Source organism: Primulina tabacum, chromosome 1 (assembly GCF_025594145.1).
Source record: "Primulina tabacum isolate GXHZ01 chromosome 1, ASM2559414v2, whole genome shotgun sequence".
In the NCBI taxonomy this organism is placed as follows: domain Eukaryota; kingdom Viridiplantae; phylum Streptophyta; class Magnoliopsida; order Lamiales; family Gesneriaceae; genus Primulina; species Primulina tabacum.
In genome coordinates, this window is record NC_134550.1 from 28,526,993 (window position 1) to 28,544,912 (window position 17,920).

General features: G+C 39.6%; 1 pseudogene; it reads right to left on the bottom strand.

The window, feature by feature from the left end:
- LOC142507150 (ribonuclease E/G-like protein, chloroplastic) overlaps positions 1-9,537 on the bottom strand; it is a 69,476-nt pseudogene extending 59,939 nt beyond the window's left edge.
- Between the last annotated feature and the right edge of the window lie 8,383 nt (positions 9,538-17,920).

Genomic DNA, 17,920 nt, shown 5'->3' on the forward strand with positions numbered 1-17,920 from the left:
ACATTATGAATTTCTAGTTATGCCTTTTGGATTGACTAATGCTCCGGCGGTTTTTATGGATTTAATGAATCGTATTTTTCGAGAATTTATAGATAGATTTGTTATTGTCTTCATAGATTACATTCTGATTTATTCAAAAACAAAGAAGAACATCGAGAACATTTAAGGTTGGTCCTCCAAACACTCAGAGCAGCGCAATTGTATGTAAAATTTTCTAAATGTGAATTCTAGCTGGACAGAGTTGTATTTCTGGGTCATGTTATATCAGCTCAAGGAGTATCAGTGGATCCTAGTAAAGTGGAAGCTGTTATCAATTGGCCAACACCGACGAATATTTCCGGTATTCGCAGTTTCTTGGGTTTGGCAGGATACTATAGGCGTTTTATTGAAGTATTTTCTATTATAGCAAGACCTATGACCCAATTAACGCAAAAAGATCGATGTTTTGTGTGGACTGATGAATGCGAGTCAAGTTTTCAGACTTTGAAGGAAAAGTTGACAACGGCTCTAGTGCTGGCTTTGCCATCAGGCTCAGGTGGATATGTTGTTTGTTCAGATGCATCTCTAAATGGACTTGGTTGTGTTCTAATGCAAAATGGGCGAGTTATTGCATATGCTTCTCGTCAGTTGAAGCCGCATAAGACCCGATATCCAGTCCATGACTTAGAGTTGGCTGCCATTGTGTTTGCATTGAAGTTATGACGTCATTATCTGTACGGTGAGCAGTTTGTGATTTATTCGGATAACAAGAGTCTTAAATATCTTTTCACACAGCCTGACTTGAACATGAGACAACGTCAATGGATGGAGTCACTTAAAGACTTTGATTGTGAGATTCAATATCAACCAGGGCGAATAGATCTTGTTGCAGATGCTCTCAGCAGGAAAGTTCAGAATGCTATGCTGACATCTTTGACTATCTCTAAAGTTCACGAACACTTGGGAACTTCAGGATGGACTTATCAGATCATTGGAGACTACTTTATAGTGTCATCTGTTCAAGTTGAGCCATAGATTTTATCCAGCATCAAAGCAGCACAGAAGACTGATCTGCATATCCATAGATTAAAAGAATTGTCTCGAACAGGTCAGACAGAAAAGTTTAGTGTTGCCTCAGATGGTAGTATGCGCTTTAATGGTAGACTTGTGGTTCCTAATTTGATAGATTTGAAAGAAGCCATACTACGGGAAGCATATTGTAGTCGACACAGTATTCATCCAGGAATTCGAAAGATGTATCATACCTTGAGAGCTCATTATTGGTGGGAAGGTATAAAGAAAGATATTTCTCATTTTGTGGCTAAATGCTTAACGTGTCAACAAGTTAAAGCCGAGAGAATGAGACCTGGTGGAATGTTACATAGTCTTGAAGTACCGCAGTGGAACTGGGAACACATTGCTATGGATTTTGTGACTCATCTGCCTCGTTCTAATCGTGGTTGTGATGCGCGTTCTAATCGTGGTTGTGATGCGATTTGGGTTATTGTTGATAGATTGTCTAAATCAGCTCATTTTATTCCGTATGATCGTACTTGTACTTATTTGAAAATGGCGAAACTGTACATTGATCATCATATAGTAAGATTGCATGGTGTGCCAGTAACCATAGTATCCGATCGTGATCCAATGTTTGCTTCGAAGTTTTGGGGAAGTTTGCAATCAGCTTTGGGTTCAAAGTTGGCTATGAGCACTGCCTATCACCCACAGACAGATGGTCAGTCAGAAAGAACCATTCAAATGCTTGGAAGATGGGTTACGGGCAGTCGTGATGGATTTCAAAGGTGGTTGGCAAGAATCATTGTCTTTGGTTGAATTCTCTTACAATAATAGTTTTCAGGAAACAATCGGTATGGCACCATTTGAAGCTTTGTATGGAAGAAAGTGCAGATCGCCGATATAATGGGAAGATGTAGGAGAAAAGACAGATGTCAAGACCCGAATTTATTCAAAAAATGAAAGATAAAGTTGAATTGGTAAGGAAAAGGATGAAAGCAGCCCAAGATCGTCAAGCCAGTTATGCTAATAAAAGGTGTAGACCTTTAGAGTTCCAAGTGGGCGATTATGTTTTCTTGAAAGTATCACCATTTCGGGGTACTATGAGATTTGGACATAAAGGGAAGTTAGCTCCGCGTTATATTGGTCCGTATATGATTGTTGAGAGGATTGGCACATTGGCTTATCGTTTGGATTTGCCGCAAAGTTTGTCTTTGATATATAATGTGTTTCATGTATCTATGTTGTGGAAGTATGAGCCAGATCCATCTCATATCTTGAATGTCGAGGATGTGGAGTTGGACAGTTCTCTTAGCTATGTTGAACATCCAGTGCAAATTTTGGACCGCAAGGAAAAACAACTCAGAAGCAAGACGATTCCATTGGTTTTGGTACAATGGAGTAGACATGGAAGAGAAAAATATACATGGGAATTAGAGGCAAAGATGCGACAAGAATGACCTCATTTGTTTGAGAATGTAATGAATTACGTAATGTATTCTGAATGTCCTATGTATTATTAGTCGTAATGTTTTGGATATCAGTGTTGTATTTGTTAGATTTCGAGGACGAAATCTTTTATTAGTGGGGGAGAATGTGAGGCCCATTAAGCAAGGCCCAGCCCATTTCTATTTTATTTAACCCATTTGTTAGAAGCGAGATAGCAGAATCGTTCAATCCAGAAGCTTTTTCCCCAGCCTTGCAACCTGTCGCTTTTCTCCTTCTCCCGCTTCAGTCGCGTCGCGTCGCCAGCGGCCGAATTTTAGTGCAATAGGTTAGGAATCTTCTTTCTCCAGTTTATTAGAGTATTTTCTGCCATGAATCGGAAGTTATTGAGTTCGATCGGCTTGATTTCCAGCTCATTTTTCAGATCGATTTCCGGCGAGCTACTTCTCCGTGATCGCTATTGTGCGTTTTAGCCTAGATTATTGAGGATATTAAGCTTGAATTTCAGTTTGTATAAGGGTTATATAGGCTGCCGAAAATTAGATTTTTAACCGAGCCGATTTAATCTGTTTTAGTCACTTGGAATGCAGTATATTGAAGTGTATAGCGAATTTATATTGTAGGTTATATCGTTGGAGTTCATCAGGAAGTCCTTAAGAATTACTGTGGTATTGTAAGCTATAGTTGAGGTATGCTCAAACCTATATCATTATGACGCTTATATTGGCGTGTAAGAATATTCGATGAATGATGTTTGCTATTATGTGCCTTGAATGTTTATTCTGTTACATTCATGCATTAATTGTGTTGGCATAACATATTGAGCATTGACTTCCTTTGACGGCGATTTATGTTGATTCTGTTGAGATATATTGAGTCATCAGAGGGACGAGTGGGTTAGGATTAGCCACATTCCCAGATGACAGCTAGGGACGAGCGACTTAGCTACTCGCATTCCCGATGCTACGTGCATGGACGAGCGGCGATTTGATGCTGCATTCCTGGCACGGATGGCCACTGTTACTGTTGATGATGCTATTCGTTTGGACTCCATTTGGTATCCGTTATTTCATTGTTACCATTCATGCATCGCATATCATAGCATTTACTTAGTATTATAACATGTCTTTTATGTACGTCGTAATTTTACTGGTTTGTCGTACTGGGGTCCGACCCCTGTTTTCTTTTTATGTTGTGGTTGTTTTTGATGCCATAGCAGGTCATTCCAGAGGATTTGACGCGTCTGGTGGAGCGTCAGCGAGTGATACCCAATAGTCAGTCGGTTTGTGTCAGAGTTACCGGATATTTATATATATTATGTTGGTTTGATACATTTGCTAGGGAGATGCCCTGTGTAGCTGTATGGTTATGTTTTTATGTTATTTGGATTTTATTTGTGGTATGCCGTGTCTAGTCCTGGCCAGTGCGGCTGTAGGATATTTGTTTGGTTAATTGTGAACTTGATGTTATTTTCGAACATATATTGATGTTGTTGTGTTTTGAAATTTTTGGGATGTCCTACTTACGGGGAGGTCATGCTGAAATTTTTGTAGGCCCAAATGAACGTTTTAAACTCGTTTTCGCTGTTTACACCAATTAATCCTTGTTGTTTGATAATTAAATATTAATTAAGAGCACGAGCCCTGACAATCAGCGCTAATGTCCATCAAACCCCCGCAACAATCCCCGATAATTTTGAAGGTAGCCAGCGACCATAAGTTCCACGGTAAGACACAAATCCTAATCCAACTGTTACAACAATTTTCTACCATATCCAAAGTATTAATATCTGGTCTCCACCCCTCAAATTCCAAAGACACCATTGTCGAAGAATCCTCTTTTCATATTTAAATAGTATGAAAATTCAACCGCATTCAAGGGCCTACCATACTGCTTTGTTAGTTTGAAACGGGAAAAGTTCAAGACAAAGACAAAGGACGGGTTTCACCGGAAGAAGACGAAGGCGAAGCTAGACATTGAGCAGAAATAATGCACCCCCGCAGAAGACCCTGACTTGAAGAAGACGAAACCTTTGAGAGTGAAAAGTGATTGTCGGCGGCCGACCATCGGCGCCGGGGCCAGTGTTTAAGGTGCAGTCGTCGTCGTTGAAGATCAATGACCCATGGTTGGAGAATAGAAGTGAACGATGGAACGATTCTCGGACGAGGGAGAGAGCATTTTTCTCTAGACCTGAACGAGATTAAACTAAGAAGTGCTTGGTCTCAAATTTCACCATCACCCATGTACCAAACAAGAATTTGTACAAGGTTCATGAAAGGAATGTGAATACCACTCGAAACGGCATGGTGGGAGACTATATATATATTAAATCTCTCACATCACAAACAACTTAAACTTTTGGATGAGTAGGCATTCGATAAGTAGATCTGAGAACCATCACATTGTAAAACTCAGGGAACATGATCCAAAATAAAAAAGAGCAGATTTACTAACCTTTTACTAAGAATGTTGTTAATTTCTCCCTCAATTTTGTACTCATCAAAAAGGGGAGCCTTTTTACTGTACAACTCAACTCTGTCACAAAGATCAGAAGCTATCTTTTGAAGATAGTTGGTAACCTGATATACAACATAGCAGAAGTCAACTTCTTAAAATTAGAAATAAACACAGGTTTATAGATATCGAGGGATAAAATTTCGGTATTCTATTTAAGTGCCTAAAATACAATATTAAATACCTCGTGATATGTCCTTGGAGAATCAACTACCATTTTCTGCACCTGTCAGCGGGCCAAATAGAGAGCTTTGGTCATGATTTACACGTCAGGAACAAAAACAATACTGCGAGAGGAAACCTTCAAGTTGAAAACAGAAAATTGCATTAAAAGGTGATTGTGAGCCAACCTTCTCGGTAAAATAATCTTGGACAACTGAGAGTGTTTGGCCCATTGCCCTATGAAACATAACAGGAACAGCTCCATCAACACCTTTATCCGCAGCAAGAGCAGCAGATCTCGCATGTTCCATTATATTTTTGCACGTTAACAACAGCCTTTCCAAATCCTTCTGCAATTCTTCTAGTGGACGACCAGAAGCAACTGTTCTCACAGTAAGGCCAAATCCAGGAGGTTGCAAAGTTTTTGCTATTACTCTTAATCGTGTACGGTCACCTCCAGAAATTTTTTTTGAAATTCCAATTGTGTTGCAGCGAGCGATCAGGTATCTGTGGCATTCAAAACGACTAAAAGAACTTGCCTACAGCAAGCTAGAAAATAAAATGCTGAAGTATAAAGAAAAGAAAACAAAGCAAGGGAACAATAGATGCCCAAAATCGGCTTCTTAGTACTGGATAAGCAGTCAGCGTGGGACCTTTTGTACCCAATCCTTCTTTAACAACTTGTACGATTATCTTAGAGCCCTCTTTTACTTGGGTCCACTTACTTTCTTCTGTATGTATAACCTGAATATTATTGGAATCCAGATCAATGCTATCACTCTGCAACTAGTCTGCATCTCCATTAAGCTGTTCTAAGAATCTCTCGGGATCAGCTTCGTGCTCATGTCTAGAAACACTACCATTTAGATTTTCCTCTGTAAGTTCTGCAGCATCAAAATTAAAATGGTTATCGTTACTTTTGTAGTCATCATCACCGAACTCATCTTCACTTTTGTCATCCTCCACCTCATTAAGTTCTTCAACTCCATCAAAGAAAGTTATGTTTTCAGGAAAATGCACATGATCCCCGGGTTTAACAATCATGGAGCCCTCTATCACTCTTCCATGCAATGGAGGTAATACAAAAGGTTCCCTGTAAGTCTTATATCCATGAAAGCTCGTCTTGGGCTGCCAATATTTACAAATGCGCCACCCATATGGTGAACTAGCTTTGTTACTATTCCTAGATATACGCTATCACACTGCACGTTATTTTTTATAGGTTCCAACAATAACTCAACCAATTTATCATTTTCTAGAACATCTATTCTTTGCATGGTACATAAGGAAGAGTTAATCAATATAACAGTGAAAGGAGAGTCCTCTGGTACTGCATTGCTTTCTTCATGCAACAGATTCTCAAGTACCAGATGCTACTCACCAAATGCTAATAGAGTGTCCTCATTTTTCGAACACTCATTCTTGGAGGCATCTTCGTTCTTGGATGCATCTGAAACGATCTGGACAGATGAGCGACCACTAGGTACATGAGTCAAACATCCAGGGTTCCTCAACAGGGTGGTGGTCTGACAATAAAGAATCATTAAATTCAGTAATGTTCTCTTTATCATTCACGCCAAACTCAGACTCATGACTGGAATCTTCATTGAACTGAGATTGATTTAAGAAATTTGCTCCCTTGTAGTCAATTTTGCTTGAAGTTCCAGTGTCCGTAAAATGGTGACATGTTAGAGAGTGTAATAGCCAAGGCTCCTCAACAACCTGAACCCTTAAATTGTAAGTTTCATTGACACGTGATTTGCTTCTGATAATGGGGTTTACATAATCTTTCAAGAACAGCTTTGAGACTGTTTTTGATTTATCTGTAAAAGCACTGGAAGTATTTGAGTATTCAGCAACATATTAAAATAAATATATATATATATATCAAATTTGATATCGACATGACCAGTACCTCTTAACGAAGCAGGAACAAAATTTTGTCGTGTTCTCTTTCCTAACCATGGATCAATTATAAGAGCAATCGATCTTCTAAAACAAGAACTGAACTTTGCAATATGTTTTCTACTTTTCTTGCTTGCGGAATGTGGCAGAACTGGAAGTTCAACTCCAGGTCTCCACATGACATCAGATGATGTCCACATGCCTTCCTTTTAAAAACAATTAAAGTATACTTCCTTCATATTCTCAGGTAGTTAAAAAGAAGTTAGAGAGAAAAAATTAACAAGTCGTAAGACACTGATGGTTCAGAAAGTACATCAATGTTCACGTCGACAGATGATAACATAAGTGATAAGATGACTTTTTTACTTTCTTACAGGATAAAATAGAAGATTATTATCATCCGCCATTCCATATTAAAGAGCATGATCTAGAAAAAAGACAACCTAGAAATTCAGTCACGTAATTAGATTTAGTTGTATTTCTGTCGATGTATTTTCTTGAAGGTTACTTCTACGAATTTTCTTTCGAATTCTGTAGACTAAAAAAATTTATTTGTCAATAGTTTGGAGTAACGTAAATGAAAAGGCCATATTGATGAAAAAGAGTGATAAACCAACAAAACTTCAAAATGACCTTTATAAAGGGCCTGTCACCAATGATTTGATAGGGTAATCTACCTAATAGTCCTGGAAAAGTTTTTATTACACCATATTTATTTTGACCAGGATAGAAGTTTCTATCACAGTAAAATAATTTAGAGAATTTGAACAAAGCCTTTTGGTTGCACAATGGGATGTTGTAGCGATGAAGTTAAAAGTGATGACCCCACTACTTGTGCATAGATCAGAGGCTCTATCGTCCAAGGAGAAACTTAATGATATCAGTCACTGAGTAGCATGAATCTGAGGTTGGGTTTCAGAAGAAGCCTTGACCCTAGAGCCTGCAAGGAAGCAAAAGATTAGAGATGATAAAAGTAACCAAAACCTAAGGCAAACAGAATTTTGGTTCAGAAAAAGCAGAAAACAGGAAAAATAGCAGTCCACTTCCTTCAAATTAATATCCATTGTTGCCTACATGATTTTATTTGAGGCATCACAAGGAACTCCACCACCCTATTTTCGAAACAGATACACAATTAAAGAAAAAAATATATGTTAAACGTGAACAATATTCATGTACGTTCAAGGAATAAGAGATGATAAACCAAACTACATTGTATCAGAGCATAGGAAAAAACCTTAGCCGCCATGACGAAATACAGCCATATGGCTTTGTAGTCGGATTCCGATGACCTCTCTCGGCTCCGCCGCATCCAACCATTCCCGATCTCTCTCCACTTCAATCCATCACGTGCCACAAACTCAATGGCCAGAATCACCTGCAATGGTCCCAATCCAACATGATGTTTATATGCGGCAAGGGAAAGTAAGATCTCATCTCTGGCTCCTCCAAACGACCGCCACGAGGGATGGAAAATTTAAATCCTGCAATGCCGAGAATAGCATGCTCATGTCTTGGCTTATCAATTCCATGGTTCCAGACATTGGAGAGAATTTCCTCCTATATTCTTCTGCCAAAGAAATATAGGATGCATTCCAGAATATGTACTCTGCCCGTGACAACACTTCTGAATTATCATGACGTCCGCCAAAGTGAGGACACGGTCACAACTTACTTCACTGCGCTCACAAAAGTCTGGCAGCAGCTCAATCTATTCGAATCACACGACTAGAAGTGTGCATCGGACGAAACACAATTCAGGGAAATCGTGGAGACCAAACGTGTGTTCGAGTTCCTTCTCGAACTTGATCCATGTAATGACCCGAATACTTATTTTGAATGAATTATTAATTAAGAGATTATTAAAGGGTTGTTAATTAAACATTATTAAGGAATTGACAATTCGAGATCAACCTGTTGGGATCCACCGAATTTAAAATGGACAACCCAATTTACTTCAGATTACATTATCCCGAGAAATCCAACTACACGAATGAGATTCAAACACGTGGCAGGTAAGATTAATTTCAGATCTTCAGAACTAGTATGAATGCAGACTATAAATGGCCGCTTCCTTCAGCTACTCTCTCTTGAGTTCTAGCCATATACCTTAGGTTTTCTAGCCACTTTCTATGGTAGTTTAGTGTTGGGAAGCTTTGGAGCTAGTGTCGACTCGAGGAGGCGTCAGTTAACCGGGACGCATATCGAGACATCATCAGCAGGCTGACGACGGACGCAGGTATAATCCTAAAGCCTTAAATAGTGATTTAAGGATCATTAGGATGAACTTTGAAGCATGTTAAGTAATTCAAGATCTGGCTTGATAGTGATTTCATTACGTTCGTATAGTCTAGGTTCAGACGAGTAAGCTTTATGTCAGATTGTTTTAGTGAGGTACGTGATGTACTGACTGAGGTATCCAAGCGTAAGTATACACACTTATATGCTGCATATTTATCTGTTGACTGATATATGTTTTACAGTTTTTCATATTATGCATGACATATCATGTTGGGTCTGATATTTTTTGAGATATACTTGTTGGGGCCGCTCAGCCCTGTTCTGTATTGTGGACGTTTGGGCATCGAGAGCTGCAGTGTCCGACGGGACCCGCGGGCTCTAATGACCCTGGATATTGTAGATCCACGTCTTGATGATGAGTGTGTTAGTCAAAACATGCCTAGGGCAGATCAGAGACTACACACTCAGGCGCCTCTAGACTGAGCACGAGATTCTTGACTCGATCCTTGACTCGATCCTTGATATCCGAGCATATTGCATTTCAAATGCATCATATCAATTTGTATAATCGTACATTCTCGAATTGCGCGATTGTCACTCACGTTCTTGTTTTCATCTTGGACACCCCATTCCACGGCGGCAGGTTTCGGATGGCCAAGACAGTGGCTAGAGCAGTTGGGTTTTCGGTGGTGATCAATTGGAGGCTTTATTTGGTTTATTGTATTCTCGTTCAAGACTATGTTTTCGATATGGTTGTATTAATGTTTAAGACTGAGATTATTGTTATGTTTTCGTTTGGGTTGTAAGATGATTAAGTTATTTGGTTTCCGTTGTTGAATTGTTGTTATAAAGTTTAAATTTTGCATGCTTATTAGTCCGTTTAGTAATAGCTCGGGTAAGGGCGCTACAATCCATCTCTCGATGAAGTTCGTGGTCACATTTTGGCCACTAAACCGCTAACAGGACTCCGTGCAGCTTTCTCCAAAAATCACCATGAGAAAAGTCGCCGAAAGTTGATGTTGGGCTCTTCCCGCCCGCTACCAGTGATGTTTCTGCTCTTGCAACCACTCGACCATCGTTTTCTTCCGTGTCCAACAGTGGTGCGCGCCATTTGCCACGTGTGATATCCACAAACAGTCCGCATGTGCGGAATGGTCGCTTATGGTGTGACAAGTGCAAGAACCCAAAGATACCGTGGACACTTGTTGCCGCATCCATGGCAAACCGGCGGATTGGAAACCAAAGAGGGAACGCCGTGCTAATTAAGCTATTGTCGATGTTGTTCCCCCAGTCTCGCAACAACCTTTCACCCAACAGCAGCTTGATGCTTTACAGCGTCTATTTGGCCAGATTTCTGCTCAAAATCCTGCTCAATCCACCTTCCCTTTGATTAGAGGAAATGCAGCACACCGAGGTGATTTTCCCATTGCATTTTCCTATAATCGGGATTTGTCTTCTACAAAGATTGTCGACTCGGGCGCCTCTGATCATATGATGGGTAGTCTTTCAATCTTTAGCTCCTACAAGCCAGGTGGGTGCTTTCATTCTGTACGAATTGCTAATGGTTCTAGTTCAAAGATCTTGGATGTTGGTTCTTTACAACTTTCCCATGACATTTGCTTACAATATGTGCTCTTTGTCCCTCTAATCTTACTATTAATTTACTATCTATTGGCAAAATTAATGCCGACCTCGGCTGCAATACTAAATTCTTTGCTAATTCTTGTCTTTTTCAGGAAATGGCATTGGGGAAGATTTTTGGCAGTGCTAAACTGTGTGCTGGCTTGTTTCTCTTCCAAATGGAGCCTCACTTCAAGACTGGCCCATTGAGTATCCCAAGACCGTCTTTCCAATTTCTTGTTTTAGTTTTAACTCCAATAAAGAGAGACATATTCTTTTATGGAACAATAGACTAAGTCATCCAAACTCTTGGTATTTAGCAAAATTATTTTCATTCCTATTTAGTAATAATAAACCGTCTTTACTTCAATGTGATGTTTGTCATGTCTCCAAACACAATCGTAGCACTTTCAAGCCACAACCATAAAAACCACCGAAGCCATTCTCACTCATCCACAGTGACACCTGGGGTCCATCAAAAATAAAAAATGTGACAGGTAATCTTTGGTTCTTTTTGTTTGTGGATGATCATACTCGCGTTTCATGGATATTCCTCATGAAAGACAAGTCCGAAACAACTTCCCTTTTCAAACATTTTCATTCAATGATTTAAACTCAGTTATCTGCCCAAATACAAGTCCTCCGCACTGATCGTGCTCGTGACTACTTTAATTTTTTTTTTTTTTTGAAAGGAAACATAAATTTATTAAATAGATATGAAGGATTACAATAGCGGATAAGCAATCCGCGAATTAAAGTAATTTTAAAAGATTACATCACTTTTGCTACGACCAAACATATTTCTAGTCCCTAATCAAATCCGAGATACTAAGGTGTTTGTATTGTGGCAATACAATCGACTAACTTGGACCCCTGAATTTTATTTTTTCCCAAACTTCTTCGAGAGATTCGGTCTTATCTTCAAATATTCTTGAGTTTCTTTCCAACCATAGCGACCAAAACGTGCACTGAACAATCATAGACCAAAATCTCGAGTGTTTTCTCCCTGCTTGCCAGCTTGGTTCTAGTACGAGCATATCTTGTGCCTTCTTCGGGAATATCCACAGACAACCGATTTCTTGTAACACCTTTACCCAAATGCTATATGAGAATGAGCAATGTAGTAACAAATGATCTTGAGTTTCCTCTTTCCTTCGGCACAGACAACACCAATTCGGGCTTAAAGCAGTGGCTGGCTGCCTTCATTGCACGAAGTCACACGTCTGTAATTTACCCAATGCCACTAACCACGAGAAAACTTGAATCTTTGTAGGAACAGGTACATCCCAAATATTACGAATGAATGGAAAAGACTGTATATTTGAAGTTGTGAAGAAAGAGTTATAGAAAGACCTAACAAAAAACAAACCCGAGGAATCCCCCAACCACAATCTCCCCCACCCCCCGCTGTACCCTCACTGTTTCTAGGACCCCTAACAAAGCTTCAAACTCACGTTCCTCTGTCTCATTGAAATTCCTTCTAAAACTCAAATCCCAACTAATTGCGGAGGTGTCGTTTGTACTTACATAATAAACAAAACAATTGATTGGCTTGTTAATGACAGCAGAAATACTGAACAATGAAGAAAAACGCTCTTTGAACGAGACTTCCCCCACCCACTCATCCTCCCAAAAACGAATTATGTTGGCCTCTCTAAAGACCCCCCTAACCAAGAGATGAAAAGTCGGGAATGATCGAGAAATGCATTTCCAAGGACTTGTGAACATCGATCTCTCCCCCAACCCCAAATCCCATCCATTATCTTGAAAACCATATAGACTGCTAATAACTTTTTTCCATAAGTTTTCTCTTTCCACCGACCCTCTCCACCACCATTTTCCAAGTAATGCTCTATTTCGCAGACAAATATTTCCCAATCCCAATCCTCCCCTATCCTTTGGTTTGCACACTTGCTCCCATCCCACTACATGGCAATGCTTATCCCCATCGGCTCCATCCCAAAGGAAATCCCTCATTATTTTTTCCATCCTAAGTGCCACTTGATTTGGTACCGTGAATAACGACATGTAATACGATGGCATGGCACACAAGACTGCCTTGATCAAAGTAAGCCGTCCTCCTCTTGATAGGAAGGACTTTTTCCAACTTGCCAATTTTTTTGTCATCTTGGAGAGTACCGGTTCCCAAAATTCCATTGCCCTCGGGTTACCTTCCAACGGAATCCCCAAATATCTAATTGGCCATCTTCTTTTTTTACAGCCAATAGCAACTGCTAATTCCTCAACTTCATCTTCCGATCTGTTAACTCCCATCAATTCACTTTTTTCCCAATTTATTCTTAATCCGAAATGACATCCAAAGAAAGCTATTGAGAATATCCACAATTACCAACAAATGATCCTTTGACTTTGCAAAAAATAGTGTATCGTCCGCAAATTGAATATGCGAAACTTGTATTTTTTGTCTACCAACCTCAAGTCCTATTACTGACTCATCTTCCTTTGCCTTATCAACCATCCTTCCTAGCCCATCAGCAACCATATTAAACAGAAATGGAGATAATGGATCTCCCTGTCTAAGTCCTCTTTACCCTTTGGTTTTTCCACGTGGTCTTCCGTTAATGAATATCGAAAAAGAAACATTTGAAACGCACCCCATGATCCACCTCCTCCATCTCTCCCCGAATCCTTTTTTTCGTAACACAAAATCCAGAAATTTCCAATCAACATTATCATAAGCCTTCTCCAAATCAACTTTAAACACCCAACCTTTTTTTTTATTTTTCCTATACTCCTCGACAACCTCATTCACAATTAGACAAAAATCCAGGATCCGTCTTCCCTTAATAAATGCACTTTGGTTCTCGGCAATGGTAAAACTCAGGACCTTCTTCAATCTATTAGCCAAAACCTTTGCCAAAATTTTGTACAAGCTTGTAATCAAACTTATTGGTCTAAAATCTTGGATCCTGATCACATCTTGTTTCTTCGGGATGAGGCAAACGTAAGTTTCGCTAGTAATGCCGTTAACAATGCCATTTCCAAAAAATTCAGCGAACACTTTCATTACGTCCTCTTTCATCGTATCTGTGAGAACCCGGGATTTTACGATCCAAGGCGAATCAAGTAAGTAATACGAACTTGAAGTTTAACTCAAACTAAGCTCTAAAATTTTCGTTCCAACTAGATAACTTGAATATTAACTTAGATTTCAGCTAACTTAACTCGAAGAAATAGCTTCAAAGCTCGGAGATTAACTCAACAGGAGGCCAAGTAATCGCATCCATCAAAGTATTGTCACGGGAGGAGTAAAACCCCAGCTCAAGGACTTGATCTTTCAGCTCGAAGAAGCTCAACCAAGCTTGTCCTAACAAGACCCAAAAAGGAGTTATAAGTTGAGCTAAAGGTTTGGACAAATTAAGTATGCAAGAAATAACCTTTGAGTAAACCCATGAAAGAGCTAAGGGAGGAGCTAAAGGATTAAGACATATTGATGATGCAGGAAATGACCCTTTAGAAAACCAAAGTGACAATTAAGGAATGCATGAGATTTTGAGCCACCATAATGATCACATTCAAACCTTTTCTTGGACCCCAAGTGGTCGACCAAGGTGGCTAGGTGGAAGGTCTTTCTTTTGCCTATAAATACCACTCATTTGGTTGAAAGAAAACACACCACAAAACCTCTCAAATTTCGGCCCCCCTCACCCCTACAAATCTCGGCCGAATTCAAGGAAGAAGGAAGACACATTTTCGTGCATTCCAGAGTTGTTTTTCTGTGCCGAAGTGCTGCCGAAATTTCAAGAAAGAGCTTTATATAAAAGATCAAGTAAGTGGGCTTTTGATATATATTCGTTTGTATTTTTAAACTTGAATATGTATATCATGACATGCATAAATGTGTGTCTTCATTTTCGAAAAAATGATGTATGTCTGTTTCAACTTTCGATCGATTATATGTTTCTTCTATGCTTCGAAATCTTTGGTTCCGCTGTGTCTTTATGAAAACTCTGAAATCAGAAAATCTGAAAAGTTCTGTCTGTTACTTCTGAATTCTGTTGCACTGTTACGATTCGAATTTGAAATGGGACGAGAATTGTAGTTCTGTTCTGGCCACCATTGGTGTGTATAAAACCATGTTATGTTCTGGCCCCTATTGGTGGGTATAAAACCATGTTCTGGCATCATCCCTTAGAGAACTAACATATTAGGGACAATTTGACCATGGAAATGAGATGAGTAACAGTGTTGTGTCCGTTTGATTTGATCTGTTTCTGAATTGCTCTGAATCATCTGATAAATTCTGTCATTTATTCGATTCGCTTCTGTCACGATAAGTTAAGAATATTATGTTTTGAAAGTCTGTTAAAAAGACGTTTTAAAAAAAATTAAGTTCTATATGTATCTTTGGAATCGATCGACCCCCACTTGCTGAGTGTTTTCCCAAAACACTCATCCCCTTATAATTTCAGATAAAAGTGAAGAACAAATTAATGAGGTGGAGCAGGAAGCTTTCTGGGGTTGGTGATCGATGATCAAGAGCAAGAATCAAGTTATCCCTTTTGTTTAAGTTTTCCGCATTTCGCCACTCTGATGTATTTTATTTCATTGTCATTGTAAGCCAATACTTTATTTATGAAAAAAGACTGGTTTGATTTGATACGAGGCTTTATTGTTTTCAATATAATTGTTAAACAATTCCGGATGTCACCGACGCTTCGGACTCGGGGCGTCACATTTAAGTGGTATCAGAGCCGCCAGGTTCATAATCCCGCTGGGATTTTGACAGAAGTCAAATTTTGTCAAAAGCCTAGTGCAATCATATCTAAATCCAACATTCATTCTTTCCGAAAATTTTCCTTGAGAAATTCGAAAATCTAGCCCTTCAATTGTTCCGAAAATCCTTAGTATCGAAAACCTTCCACGACAACTTTGTTTCTATTTTTGTGCCTTCCTATCCTTTATACGATTCTGATGCTTTACTTCTATCTTATCATAGGAAATGGCTGCTCCACATACTCGCGCTCAGGCTGCTCTTCGTATGCGTCAGCTTACCATAGATAATCAAGCTAGGGAGATTGCGACTCTGAAGGCGCAACTGGCTAGGGAGAAACTGGAAAAACAGGAGCTTAGTGAAATTAGGCACATACTGGAGACCGACGTGCAGCAACTTATTCACCATCTGGATTTGGCTGAGAGCCAACTTCTACATATACCGACTGACTCAGCTCGCATCGCGCGCTTAGCTTCACTCAACATGGAGTTACTGGAGAGAGTAGAGATAGAACGAGGACGTGCTACGCAGGCCCGTCAGCGCCAAGAGGAGTTCAATGCCAAACAGGACCGGTACATTTCGAAGCTTCACGGCACTATGGAGAGGCTTCAAGTGTAGAACAACTACCTACATTTGGTGATAGAGAACATGGAGGAAGAGGAAGTAGCACCGATGGAGGTGGCCGGAGATGACAGCGCCAGTGACAGCGACGGCGGAGAGATGTTCGATTAGATTAGCATTATAATAAAGTATCTTGATTGTAGTAAACTTGTGACTAAGAAAATATTATGTGTACCAGACTATTTTGAAACTTTATATTATCTTATTGCATATTTAAAAATGGATGAGTATCTTATTTAAATGTTTTTATCTTATAGGAAACCAACATGGACTTTCAAAGCATTATAAATGAACTTCAGAAACAACTTCAGGAAAAGGAGTCAGAAATTAAAACACTAAAAGAAAAAAATGAAAAACTCGAAAGAGATAACTACCAGTTGGACGGGAATAACGTGTGCATGATGGAGGATCTTCGTGAGGCCAGAGTGGAAGAGAAGAAACTACGCGAAGACGTTAGACGTTATGCTGCTTATCATCTAGAGTCGGAGCGTCAACACAAGATCACCAAGCAAGAGTTGAAGAAAGCGCAAGATAGAATTTTTACGCTCGAAATCCGCGATAATAGTCTCCTCAAAACGCAGCGCCGTCTTGAAGAACGAATTGAGGAGCAAGAAATCGATGAAAAAGTAAGCCAATCAACAATACAAGAACTACAGGATCAAGTAAACAACCTTGATCACCACAACACACAACTGCAGAATTACATTGAGCACCTGCAAAATGAAATGGTCAACATGGAAGAACTCATGGGACAACTATAAGAAAACCCGATGGAAGAAGAAGTTAACGAGGCCGTAGGAGACGGAGAAGTTATAGACGAGTAGAGAGAGGACTCTAGATTAGGCATTGGTTGTATTCAGAATTATTTAATTAATCATTTGTTTGAAACTTTTAATTGTATGAATTTCAAAATTTAATGAAATTATTTTGATTTTACATTATGGTGAATAAAATTAATAAAATATATGTTTATAGGATATGGGAGGCAGACCACCCCGAAATAACCGTAACCCTCGTGGCGCCAACCAAGATTAAAACCCACCACCACCTCCGAGAGTAAATCTCAGTCAAGAAGATATGATGGCAATAGCTACTATCGTAGCAGTGACGTTGCAAGGATTCGTAAACCCATTGGCTAACGCTATTCAACCACCTCAAGAACCACAACCGCGTGGGATTAAATACCATTATGAATCCCTCCGAAGAAATCGAGTTCAAACTTTCGACGGGAACCCAGACCCGGAAGTCAGTCATAATTGGCTCAAAAATGTCGAATCGCAATTACACCTACTTGAAGTGCCTGAAGAATTGAGAGTAGAGGTTGTAACACCGTTTCTTGAGGACAGAGCACGAAAATGGTGGGAAACCGTGTCACCATCTCTAGCCGAAGTGGAAGATATCACATGGCAGATTTTTAAGAGAGAATTTCTGAAACAATACTATCCAGCCGAATTCCGTCTGCAGAAGCTGAATGAATTTGAAAATTTCAGGCAGACACCGGATATGACAGTAATGGAATATACCTCAAGGTTTAATGATCTAGGAACCTACGTCCCAACAATTATGTTTGATGAAACCTTGAAGATGCATCGTTTTAAGAAAGGACTGAGCAGCCGGATTCAATCGGCTTTGGCGGTGTTCAAACCAAACAATTTTGCTGATTTGATGGGCGCGGCAATGAGC